Consider the following 13,959-nt stretch of genomic DNA (forward strand, 5'->3'; position numbering starts at 1 on the left):
GAGTTTCTTCCTAATGTCTAATCTAAACCTACCCTTTTTTAGTTTAAAGCCATTCCCCTTGGCCTACCACTATACTCTGTGACAGAGTCCCTCCCCAGCTCTCCTGTAGGCCCCCTTTAAGTACTGGAAGCCTGTCTATAGCAAGGAGGCATTTGACCCTGAATCAGGATTCCTGAAGTTGGAATCCAGCCGGGAACCCAAAATAATAGCCCTTATGCTCACACCACTGAATCTTGACTGTTCACAAGCTGTCTGGAATACATTTTTACATTCATTTAAGAGACAATGCACCCCACTCCCACCACTAGAGAAGATACTAATTTGATGCTTTCTCCATTCTTGCTTTGACTGTTTTCCATTATGCAGATCCCTACCAACTAAATGCTTTCTTCAAAATAGACAAGTTTTATAGGATTGATTTTTTGTGTGTATTTTTATACTTCCTCCCTGATGTCACCAGAAAACTTTAAGTATTGCACATGCATACATATGGAAATTCTGCTTCTACCTGGATTACATGTCTACAGTGTTTCTTTGAATCATCTAGCTCCGTGTCTTATGCAGGAAATTAAATTAACACAAAGATCGTAAGAGCTTCAATTTGCAAAACTAGACTGGCACTCTGCATTACAGTAGGTGGTTGACCGAGCATCTTGAGACAAGATCTTGTTCAAAAGCCTTGTCCAAAAATTCAACACCGCTATCTACTACCCCAGCAATGCAGTCGGTGAACAGAAAACAACCACAAGAACACAGCCAAACAACCACTCCTCCTGCTCACAGGCTCAGTTGATTCGCAGTCCTAAAATCTGTAGGTCTCTGGTACCAGCTAACTTAATCCAATGCAGCGAGGGCTCTGCACGCCACTCTGCTCCCCATCTTGGAGGAGTTCAGGATCCAAAAGAGGAGCGATGGATGAAAGAAGGAAAGAAAAAGAGTGCAGCAACATACCTGAGCCCTGGAGCCCCAAGCAGAGCTCAGCCTGGCCTTATCCACCCCAGCAGCTGCTCAGTCCCCCAGCACAAGCAACTTTTGTGCTAAAGCTGTGGCACAGTGCGTATTCCAAACAAATATTTCTTAAGGGGAGGAAGAATAAAAAGAAAGATGCAACAAGCAAGACTCTGGGTACAGCTACTTCTGCTGCTAAGTTTGTGGCTTTAGCCTATTTTTAGGCAAGTTGTCTTTGCAGATGCCAAAATAACATCTCTCCCCCCACACACACATACACAGCTGGACGGGAATCATAACACAGCCTGCATCCATCACAGATGTGAGTTACGAGAGGAAGTCTCAAGAAGCAGCCTCCTCTCTGGAAATCCAGCCACAAGCAGTTAATATGCTCATCTGCTGAGCAGGCAGCAAAGGGGAGGAGGGACCCACAAGTACAGGGGATACAGCAAGTTCCTTCCTCGCCATCAGCAGCGTTTCCTCTGTACTTTACTCCTAAGCAACATGCTTGGAAAATCAATGCCTGATTGCCGCTGTGTAATACAGAATTGGTCCTCTCCTCAAACACAGGTGCAATGGGCACAGAGGATCAGAGCTCACAGTCAGAAACTGCCTCTCCAGAGCCCCAAAGAGGGGTCGCATGCCTGTTGGCACCCACCAGACCTAGACGATCTCCTCGCAGGCAGAGGCGGCAGCTGGATGGTGATAGTGCCACATTCACTGCCACATTCACACCCGCAGACAAGCCATGCTGAGCTCCCGTGCTGACCTGCAGTTTGAAACCCTTCCACAGCACCCCTACCTCCCCATTCCCAGCCCCCAGGGCCACTCCCACAAGGTGGTGCTGGGAACCCTCTGAGCACCACGCTGCTCTCTTTAAGCCCAGAAGCACACCAGTCCATCACTCGCCTCCATCAGTGTTTGAGACCAGCACCAGGCCCAGAGTGTATGCATTTTTGTAGGCTTGTCACTTTCTGCAAGGCGTAAACGCTCACTGGGAGAAATATGCCTAATCCAAAGACACAAGCCAGCAAAGCTTCACGTCCCCGTGGGTGACCTGGACTCCATCCAGTGAAAATACTCCTGGCCTCCAGGGCTGTCCTCCCTGCTGGAAAGTCCACCACACCTTCATGCCAGTGCTGGGAAAAGGGGTCAGGGACAGAGCCAGCTCCCCCAGCAGCAAGCTTTCCTGCTTCTGTGGCCAGTGCCAGGCTCCCTGTTGTCAGCCTGGACACCAACCAACCCTCAGCACGCCCCAAGCACTGCAAGAAGCTCTGCAGCAACAACGAGGCAGCCTCCTCATGCCCACTCGAAGACTGACCCAACCAGATTGTCTCCCCCTGGTCTCCATACCCCTAAGACACATTCTTATTGCTGTCAAGCACGTGGAGCGAGCACACGTACCTGTATGATAAACAAAATGCCATCAGGCAGGCTAACCAGCTCCAGGTCAACCCATGGCATTCAACCTGCCCTCTTCCATTCTTGCAGGGAGAAGCACATGAGCCCACAACCACAAATTCACGCAGAGCAGGCCCATGCTTTGTTCAGCTCCCTCACTTCATCTTCAGCACTGCTGCACCCACAATCCTCTCCCATAAATCCATCCAAGGAGCCTTCGCTTCTCACAAACACCCACACAGTGAGCTTGGAGCACTGGTTTGTCTCAAAATTTCTTTGAGCCTAATACAGGCATGGCCAACTTCTGGAGGAGGATTCACTTTTTGTTCTTCGTAGTCTTAAAGCTATGCAACATGCTGAATCTGTGCTACTATCTCCTGTTTATTGTGGAAGGCGTAACAGTTTAATTTGGATTAATCTCATGTATGGCATCTATCAGGCTCCAGAGAACCTCTGGCTGCCCTCGCATGTCTGTGTAAACATTGATGAGATCCAGGCAGGAGGCTGTGGAGATGGGAGACAAAGTTCCTGCCTCGAGGCTTTGTAGTGCAAGCTAGACAAGCAGGATTAAAGACAGGACTCTGCACTTACCAGGGGATTCCACTGTGAGTGACAGGTCATGCAGCAGGGCACAGCTGCAGTTAGGGAGCCCGTCCTCCAGCAGGGATGTGATTAGGGGTCACATACACGTCGGCTGTCAAGGACCCCCCTCCTCTCATTGTTGCTAGGAGTGGCAAACAGGACAGGAGGCACTGAGTCTGGCCAGATCACACAGCACTGAAAGCTTACAAGACAGAGAGCTGCCACACCTGGGATGGCGAGGGGCAGCTGGCGAGATGAGCACACCCGATACAAAACCCCAGAGCCTGGAGGGACCTCTTCTGTTGTTTTTAAGTCAATCATTAATTCAGCCAAATGCCTCCGTCTTCTTACAATAGCAAGTGTTATCAGGGGATAGGACTTCACCCCACTTTTTAAGGTAAGGCATGACAGGATTTTTCATCGCATGTGACAACGAAGCCAGGCCTAAATCCCCACAGCCATAAAAAGATGGTATAGCATATTTTGTAAGAGAAAGCATTACCTGCAGTGCCACAGCCAAATTCCAACTTAGTACCGCCAGTCCAGCTGGATGCGCTGTCCTAAATGACCAGGACGCCAATCCTAAACTATTGCCACATGTTTGTAACTTCCCTACCCGCTCAGTCTCTCCCTTCCAGAAGTGCTGCAATAAATCATTGTATCAAGGCAAGTCCCTACAGAAACATTATCTTGTCCCAACTACATGTACTTCTGCATTTACAGATGCCTGACAGTAAGATTAGCCTTGCCTAACTACAGCAGACCTCACTCTGCACCCTGTTATTTTTGTGCCATGCCCTGAAGTGACCAGAGCAGCATAGGGCACAACTACATGCACAGGACGACCTCACATATGCTTTGACAACTGCATTTTCGTGCCAGCGCTATATTTCACTAGGAGCAAAGTGACTTTTCAGGACAGTGCAGGACAGCACGTCAAACATCTTCTCTTCACAAAACAAAACAGGCCCAGGCATTTATTGTGAGACACTCAAACACAGACTTGCCACAATTTTTGCTCATTGTGTCTCCGTGGTGTTTTTACTGATGAATGAATAAATTATCATTTACATCAAAGGCAAGGTTTCCAGTTGGAAATTATTTACTTTCCTCTCAATCGAAGAAGCTCTGGCAAACTCATCCAAGATACAGATTATGTACAAACCAGCCAGCAAGTACTTGCACGCTGTGAGCTGTTGAAACAGGAATAATTCAATCTTTTTGTAGTCTTACCCTAGCTAATTTGCCACAAGCTGTCTCTTTTCAGATGCTACATGAAACACAAGGGAAAAGAAAGCTGGATTTAGCTGGTGCACTTACTGTCAGTTCATCTACCAAGAGCTCAGGTCAGGTAGTTTTCTATTTAAAACAACTCATTTTTTCAGCCTCACAAGGTTAAAAGAACAAAAATTTATTCCAGTAACCAAATACTGAACAAGCGTGCAACAATTACTTAACTAATGCAAACGATTTTCAGTCTGCATGCAAGGAAATATGGGATAATTGTAGGGCACTCTCTTCCATTAGCATTTTGCAAGTACTTTTTAGGTAGCCATGGAGACATTACAGCCTTTTACTTCTCGCTGTCATAACTAGACAGCTATTGATTTATTTGTAAAAATTCCCTGAAAGAGAGCAGAGAAAGAAGGAGTTTCATACACCACAAGATCTGAGTGCAAGAAGCTGAAGACTCAGAAGGATTTTAGATAGAGACAGCAGCATGGAGGCTTCTTGCAGAAAGTAGCCCTGAACTCAAGGTACTGCTTTAGCACTTTTTCCAAGTCAGAAGGAAAAAACATCCACTACTACATAACATGCAGACAACAGAGGGACAGCCTCCCAGCCTGGTCCAAAAGGAGTAACATCTCTAGCTCTACCTGCCACCATCCTGTACAAAAGGAGGCAATCTCCAAGGGCCTGCTGTGGTTTTGCTCTGACAAAAAGCTCTCTGGAGATGTGATAGGACTCCATCCTTGCAATGTTGTCACCATTAGCAGGGCAAACATGGTTCCAGCTTCCAACCTCACTTTCAATGCTCTTTGTAATGCCTGATAACACACACCAAAGGGAATGAAGAAGGAAGGGGATGTTAAGTTTGGGAATGTGCAGAACTGCTTTTACTATGGAAAGTTTCCGTTTACTGAATCAACACAGGCAATCACCACACAGGGCTAGAAGACATTCCCTCTCCTCCCAGTCAGCATATGTGGATGCCTCACCCCTGGCAGGCATTGCAGGTGATCAGTCCCTCCTCTCTATGGGAAAGCCTTTTGACAAATGTCTCGCCCAACTTCTCTGCACATCACCCTCCTTTCCCTCTGCAGCTCCAGAGTTTCTGTAAGCAAAATAAATGCTGGTCATTAGCAGCCATTTCTACCATGATGCCCAAAACAATTCCAAAAGAAATGCCATTTGCCATATAGACATCTTTATGATCAAGTACTTCTGCATATGTGGATTTAACAGTGCATGTCGTGATGAGTGATTCTGAAAGCCAAACAAGCAACCTGGAAAAGACTGCATCACACAGATAAGGACGTGCAAGTAATTACAGATTCAGGTCCCACTCAGATACTCTTAGTAATAAGAACAATGTATCAGGCCCATAACAGATTTTTCCTTTTGGATGAAACAGAGAGGAAAGCCTATTCGACCAAAATATTTTTCTTATATTCACCTTAGACACAGTCACAACAATGGAGCCCAAACCTGCAAGATTATCTTCCCCACCAAGCTGCAGGAAGTTTACCAGCACCACCCTGAAAATAAATCACAATGCTCTTATCTCCACATTACATTTTAAGCCTCACGGCTGTTCACGGAAAGGATGCTCTCTAGCAGTGCTGCAAACAGAGGGACAGCCAGCCAGATGCTGCTGCAGAAGCATGTCCATGGATGATGGACCTGTTACTACTCCTGGCATGTAACGCTCAATTGCATCATCGATACTGCTTCATTAATTCCTGTGAAGGCCTGGAAGGGGGAAAGGATTCATCATCCATGGGAAGCTTGCTGAGAAACATCATCACAGCCTTTGGGGCATATGGGTGCTGCCGCCGTAGGTGGAAGCACAGGGTCTTGTGAGCACCACGGCACTTTCACCGTTCTCGGCAGTGGTCGGACCAGCCCACGCTAAAAACACACAGCCACAGCTATGCTGTGTACACCTGCAAGGCCAGGGAGTGTAAGGGGGGCACATCTGCGCCCCCAGCAAGGGTGGTGAGAACAGATGCACTCACATGGTGTCCAAAGTCCTGCTTGTGCTGTGGGTCCTGCAGACACCCCTGAAAACAAGTTTCTATACCAGCACTGTCAGAGGTTGCAGTGATCCTACCCAGCACTGCATGGAAGGTACATGTAGAACACCAACAGGACATGTCAGGAAACCTCTGAGAGGACACTTTTGGTTGGAACCTGTTAATAACAGGTTTCATACCCAAAGGAAGGGGTAGACAAATGTAAGCCACTATACGCTCTTTTGTGGTTTTTGTCCTCTCCAATAAACAGAAAAGAATCCCAGCCTAAGACAATAAATTCTCTTTCATTGAAATAAGAAAAACAAGTTCTTAGACCCAAGCTTAGCCAAGATACATAAATATGCATTTCTGAACTTTCCCCTGATGTTTCCTTTAAAAACGTAAATTAAAAGTGCTGTCACGCATTAAATGAACTTTGGTTACATAAAAAAAAAAAAAAGCTGAATGGTTCTAAGATCCAACTGACAAGCCTTTTCAGATCCCTGCTCTAAACCAAAACCAACTTCCCACAGACTTAAATTAAGAGTTAAAAAAAAAAAAAAAAAAAAAAAAAAAAAAAAAAAAAACGCCTCCTTTGTTTTATGCTGTTATGGAAGCAGGATAGAAGGCACTACAAAGCTAGCACCCAAACCATCGGGAGGCACCTAGCTCCCATGTGCCTTTCCCAGAGATTAGCTGGTCAACACACCCACCTTGTCCTGAGGCAGACCTTGCCCCACTGTGTGCACAGCAGTGGACAGGAACTGGGGAGAAAACATGAAGGGCCCCCTTGCAGCACAGAGAGATTCTCAGGAGGTATGCTATCCAAAGCGACTGGCAGCTTTGGGTAGCATGCAACAGAGACCTTGCATACGTCATCTTGGGAGGATTAAGTTTTTGTCTCATTCTTATAAGAGGACCCCAATGTACCACCCCTTCCACCCAATGAGCAAAAGCCTATCAGAGGTGCTTTCACTATAGGAAGGAGAGCAAAAAGGCTCCAGCTGAGCAGCAGAGGGAGCAGAGCCATTCATTACGCCACCACCTCCCACCACAGCAGCCTGCCTTCCAGCATGTACATTCGGATGGGGAATCCAGCTGCTCCCAGCACCGTGATTGCTCCTGGCCCCCCCACAGCCACCACGTCCCCAGCATGGCCCCATCCATGCCCTTGCCTCCATCTGCACCCTATTCTCTTCAGCTCTCAGAGGCAACACACTCTGCCCACTTCTCTGGGATGGATACAAATAAACCAGTGCTACATTTAAGCTAGGTGGTAGAGAAGACCCTTTGAATCTACCAGAAAGCCTTACACAGCAAGGTACAACAGCAGTCACATGCCTAGTATCTATTAATATCCTTCTACACTCTAATTGCAGAGATAATATCCTTCTACACTCTAACTACACTCTAACTGCAGAGATCCCAATTAGCTACATGCTCCCTCTCCTTGCCAACGCTTCACCTCTGCAGGACCTTTTCATTACTTGAGTACCTGACCCAAGGCTAAGGGAAAACAGATTCTAGCAGTGTCCATACAGCAAGGGTGATTTTCACAAACCCACACTGTCTGCACCCTTGTTGAGCTGGACAGAACCCATGACCACTGCTACAGCCATGCGGGACAATAACTATGTTCAGAAACACAGCAACAGCTCAACACATTTGTACAATGAAGATACTTTTTGTCACCTGCCGGTTGAGACAGACGTTGATAATTTGCATCATGCTCTGCACAACCTTAATTTGGTCCTACACACACCTTCACATGCCCATCTCATGACTTCTGAAAACACAGAGACCAGCCTCCAAGGGCCCGCACATTGTTCTCCCCATACTTACACTCCCTGTGATTTAGGCCACTTAAAATAGCTCACCTGCTTCAACAACGCTTATACCTTTGAGGCTGGATTTCTCCCTGAACCTATAGCTACAGCTAATGTGTACGTATACTTGAGAGAGAAAATATCAAGTCAAGACTTCAGGAGAATACCTACCTAGACGTTCTGGACAACTCTAGATCCTTTGAATGGCATTGAAGTTCACTGAACATTGGGGATTCTGCTCAGTTCAACAGCTGCCTTGCCAAAAGCCTTTCAGTGTCACATAGCACACCAAGTAAACCCAGCACATCCTCAAAGTCAGTGACTGACTGCAGGAACCTCAGATCAACTGCTGGGTGTGCAGCAAGCTCTTTCCCTTAGGGGTCACCAGGAAAGCAGGAGTCAGCAATAAACCACAAGCCACAGAAACTACTGCGATGAACTGAACGCAGCCAGCTCAAGCCATGGCTCTCCCTTGAAGCATGAACATGATCAAACCTTAACCGTACCTCTCTGCTGTAGAGAGAGAAACCAGTTACAGAGTTCTGCTTCGAGGGACAAAAGCCAATAGAACAGCTTCTGATTCACTCCCTGAATTCCTCTCCTTGGACAAAAGAAAAAATACATCGTTATTTTTAAGGACCTTCTATTTAAATTCAGAACTTGCCGTGAGATGTCCTATTCCTCACACTGCTAGCTTAGGGATATAGTTTAGTGGGGACTGCTAGCGTTAGGTCAGAGGTTGGACTCGATGATCTTGAGGTCTCTTCCAACCTAGAAATTCTGTGATTCTGTGATTCTAAGCCAGTCATTCAGCCCATGGATGTCCAACCACATAACCACAAGCGAATCAGGTTCACAGGGCCATGCCCACCATGCAGCACAGGGATAGCAATGTGTAAAGCTGTCACAGGATCACAAGTCACCACCCTTCCTCAGGAAGTGATCCTGCTGCTAATTTGATAAGTGTGTGTGTGTTCCTGATTCTGCCAGTCATAAAAGATCACTACAAGGGGAATATTTGAAAATGAGGAGATGGAGGCTGGCCTATTCAGCAGCTTGCTTGTTTTTACTACAAAAGCTATGTTCTGTTACCAGCTAAAGTTTGGGAATGTTGTATCTCCCTTCAGAACCACTGCAGTCTTATGAATTATTTGGGGTCATCTCCTACTTTCATATTTTAAATACACACTACACTTTTCCCCTAGATTTTTGTTTCAGAATTGATCAACTCGAAAACAGGCATGTAAGACCATATTATCATCATCATTTCCACTTATTTTTTTCTTGCTGCATTACAGATGTGGCAAAAGTTGTTCTCCCACATCTGCCACATTTGGACTTACGAGAAAACTTTAAAAATCAGATAACCACTAGCATAAATCTGCACACTTTAAATCAAAGACATAATTATAGGGCTGTCTTTAACAGCGCAAAGATTCACCAGTTCAGATGCTGTAATAGCTGGCTCAAGTCTCTGCCTTAAGTTCTCCACTAACATTTAAGAAAAAAAGCTTTCAAAGAAAGATGCAAGTACAAATCAAATTTTGGACCACTGCACTCTATCTTGGAGTCCCTATGCTCACAGATGGCATTCAATGGGATTTTATTCATTCAAGAGTGTAGCAGTGAGCCTACCAGAAGTGTGACTGCCATCAAGATGCACGTACATGGCTGCTTAAAGTCGGACTTTTTGTTATTTCTGTCTTTCTTCTGGCACGTTGAACCAGAGACTCTTTAAATGGCCTCTGGCCCTGGTTCTTTGGCACAACCAGTATGGCTTAATGAGGCAGAGCAACAGCGAGCAGCCTTACCTTAACAGACAGTGGGACACCAGCCTGATGCCGGACAGGTTATCCAATCTCCCTTGCCTAAGTAATCTCACATGTTTTGGCTTTTGCATCTCCCAGCAGTTTTAGCAAGATTCACACTTGTTCTTCTCTTTCATCAAAAGCATGGTACTACTCTAGTCTACACCAGGGGCTGTTCCTCGTGGCCCTAAGACAACATGCAGGAAAAGATGCAGCATGCAAGCAATGAGGGCAAGATTTAGCAGCACTCCCCCCACAGAGTGAGCACCTCTCGTGGAGACAGTGCTGGTGAAACTTTAGCTCTCATGGCCTGAAGGGACAAAGCAGTCGAAAACAAGACAGCGCAGGACTCCCACCCAGGGGAAAAACTGCTGGGGTTTGCCAGGCTGGACTGCACAGCCCAAGCCCTTCCACATTCTCCACCTGCCTTCTCTGTTACAGATGAAGGTGGCTAAGGAGAACACAGAGAGAAGGAAGAATACAGCTGTGGCTGGTTTCAAGACCTGTATCTAAATATATTTCCACTGAGGAAAGAAATCAGCTCTTTACATAATTGGTTTATCTTGGCCTTGTGACAGAAACAGAAGCAGAGCAGTTATAAAAAGCATAAAGCTTTAAAACACCACATTTTCCTCATGTACAACATAAGTCACAGAGGGACAAAATGCTCTGGAAGTTAAAGGTATCAGGAAATCGCATATGCCCGTAGCAAGGGCAATGCATACAATGGGAAAGCAACTGAAAATCCAGTGTGATGACTTAATTATTGATGGAAAATTCAATTCTTTACACAGAATGAAAGTTATGATCTTGGGAGCAAAGCCTGTTAGAAAAATAACAGACAGCCAGTCTTCTCTCCCTGAGCTGGACCAAAACACAAGCCAACTGGGGAGACATGGGTAGAAAAAGAGAGGGGGGAAACTGATGTATCGCTGCCTGCATCTTGCTGTGTGTTCATGGCTGAACACCCTTGCTAGGGCACTCAGAGCAAGGAGAGAGCCAAGGCAAAGACCCCACCAGAAAGGCACCAAGATAGGTGTTACAGCTCAGTGTACCCATCTGTTGAGCTCTCAGTCGCCTGAAGTTAGAGATGCAACAGCTGCTGATAACAACCCTGTGGCAAGAGAAAAAATCATCCTCCAAAAAGACCAAGCTTTAATCCTGGATTGGATGCTGACTTCTCAAGAACCAGGAGATGTAATCTCTCGGAAGTAACACGCTGCCTTTCCTATGACAGGCTACAAAGATTAGTGTACATAAAACCACTGTCTTCAAAGTGCTGTCTGAACAGTGAACATCATTGATTTCTGAGATCCTCCACTCATAGATAACCTGTTCAGCAGTGATCCCTCCAGCAATATCACTCACTGTCCTACCAAGGCACACGGCAGGCTGATGCCCTCCTTCCGCTGCAGCCAGAACAGTCAGCACACATGCAAAGACTGGCACAGGAGGAGAACAAGACATGGTATTTCTGTTAAAGAGACACCAAAACATGCAACCTGGGCTCTGGGCACACAAACGGATATACAGCAGGGCAAGGCAGGGTGTGAATTCATAGTACATGATGAATAAATGTTAAGTGAGTGCCTGGGTATAGACACCAGCAGTAAACACGAGACAAGGCAGCGTAGTTTACCTCTCTTGGACTGCATCCAAGAGCAGAGTCGCTAATGAGATGACTAATGGGATCTCACAATGACAAATGGGGGGAACACCACTCAGCCTAAGTATAGGACGGTACTAAGTGTTTTTATTTATTAAGGTATTGTTTTTATTTATTCTTAATACACAGCTGTATACAGAAGCTGCACACAAGAAGAGCAAACACAACAACGCCTGCCTGCCAAAGCGAGGCCGTACAGAAATAGGCCAGAACATAATCGCAGATCTCTAAAGAAGCAACAAAACTTGAGCTTTGCTTTGCAGCCAGAAAATAACAAAGGTACAGATGGATGAGAAGCAGCCACCTCAGGCATAGCAACCTAACCTGCACATTGCCATTTAGGAGCTGAGGCACAAGTCACCAGCACCTTAACAAAAGGCATGGAGATTGTCAGCAGTGGGACAGGGGCTTCACCAAACTCTAACACCACAGAAATTTCCAGGATGCTCCACTGTCTCCCTGAATCCTGTCAGATATTGGGGCTATTTCATTCTCTACCAAAAACTACACCAAACCAACAGACTCGCCAGGAATGAGCATTTACTTTCTTGCACTCCTTTTACCCCTTCCTTGGGGCCAAGGACACGTTTTGGACAGTCATATCAGACATGTGACACAGGCACCTCTCTGTGCTCCCTCACCATCACAGACAACACACGATTTGAAGCACCACAAAGGAAATTAGTAATTCTAACGGGTCTGCAGCAGCACTATTTTGTCCTCAGTAAGCCAGAGGTACATTTTGATACCATCAGATCACTGTTAAGAAAGTAAGCAAGCCGCCTTTGTTCCAGACCTCTTACTTCAGAGGAGTAAGTCTCTCCTCATTGAAACTGTCTTGATTCCTTGATGCAGTGTAAGACATAAAAACCACAGACACCCTACTCTGGCAGATTTAAGACAAAACCTCCTGCAGCACATGGGACCATGCACATCAGCACATAGCGTTTCCTCTCCTCAGACCAGCCTGACACAACTGGTGATCAGAGAGCAGATGTTGTCCTCCTCATCACCGGCAAGCGATGGGACCAGGCTGGCAGCACCAGATGAGAACGAGCCTCAGCGTCCTGGGAATGGCTGTAATTTCACGAACGCCAACAGTTATCCTCACAGGCACAGCTTGCAAGCGAAGTCTCCCAGTACACCTCCAGAGATCTTTTAATCAGAACCCCATTACCTCCCACAACATGTTTTATACTGCAACAGACAGCACAGCCCAAAGCAGGAACATGACTTGCATCTATGTAGGAACAGAAGATGGCATTCAGCAGCGCCTTCTGCCCCATGTGACATCCCTGACCTCAAGGCACTCTACCCTGCATGGAAGCAGAAACGTTACTCACAGATTTCTCCACAGCACCGATCTACTGTGGACACATGTGCAGAGGACAGAACAGCTCAAACGTTCTTCAGCTGATCTGCTAAACCTAGAACTGAGCCAGCACACAGGATGAAAACCCACGGCAAAACTCACCGAAGCTGCAGAGGTGCCTGAATCTGGCATGATATATTTTGACTTGGGCTCTTGACAGAGTTACAGCAGCTGTTGAATATCTAACAGCACCTTGCTCAAAAGCAGCAGTGCCTCTGAATAGGAGCAACGCTGCTGGAGAGAGAGACAGCTCTCACAGGCCCAGCTCTGCAGCCAGGTAAACACATGCAGCTGACACTGCCTTCAGGGAGAGAAACAGTGGCTTCATACTCCAGGCATGGCAACATTGATCTTTAAGAGCCACGCAGCACGCACTGAGTCAGTCTCTCACTTGCACACCAAACAATTCCCCCTGCTTCAAGGAGCTGATCTACAGCTTTTCAAGAAATTACACTAAATCCTATTGTCAAAACTCTCCCAGGATGGCTTCCACCCAAACTGTGGAGCGCTGCAGCTCCTCACTTCCTACCAACACAAAAAAAGTCTCTCTAGACCAAAACGCTTGCCGTGTTTGGAACCAAAACTTAAAACAGATTTCAGTTTTCCTGGTTTCTGGAATGACCCTACAACCTGTCTGCAGCACTGCCTTGTGAATCTCATCAGTTTTACTGAAATCCGTATTCACGTTTTTATTGTAACGGCAAGCCACTTTTGTCCTTGACAAACATAAATCCTCAAGCAATGGCTGCTACCTTTAATAGAAGCAATAAATCTGGATTTGGCACACTGAAACATCTTGCTGTCAGATACTCGATAATGTAAGCACAAAGAATATTCTCACTCCAAGTGACCCATTTTTGCTGCTTAGTTTTTGGAACTCTCATTGCTCAATCGTGCTGCCATTTCAATACATGCCAGAGCTCACACATTTTGCTGCTGGTAGTATCTGAGCTTGGGCTGAAATAAACAGAACCAGCAGAGTCTGAATGCTCCAGACACAGCCAAGCGCACGTCCCAAAAAGTGTTCATCTGCGTTTGTCCCAAATCATCTGCACTGCACTTCCACAGGAGAGCACAAGCGTGATGTTATACCGCAGAAAAGCGCTTAACAGCGTGGCTT

General features: G+C 46.2%; 1 protein-coding gene across 9 annotated transcripts in view; it reads right to left on the minus strand.

Annotated features, from left to right (window-relative positions):
• Positions 1-13,959, minus strand: part of PPFIBP1 (PPFIA binding protein 1) — a 110,832-nt gene that overhangs the window by 96,029 nt on the left and 844 nt on the right. The gene's annotated exons all lie outside the window — the stretch shown is intronic.

Source organism: Aythya fuligula, chromosome 1, assembly GCF_009819795.1.
Source record: "Aythya fuligula isolate bAytFul2 chromosome 1, bAytFul2.pri, whole genome shotgun sequence".
In the NCBI taxonomy this organism is placed as follows: domain Eukaryota; kingdom Metazoa; phylum Chordata; class Aves; order Anseriformes; family Anatidae; genus Aythya; species Aythya fuligula.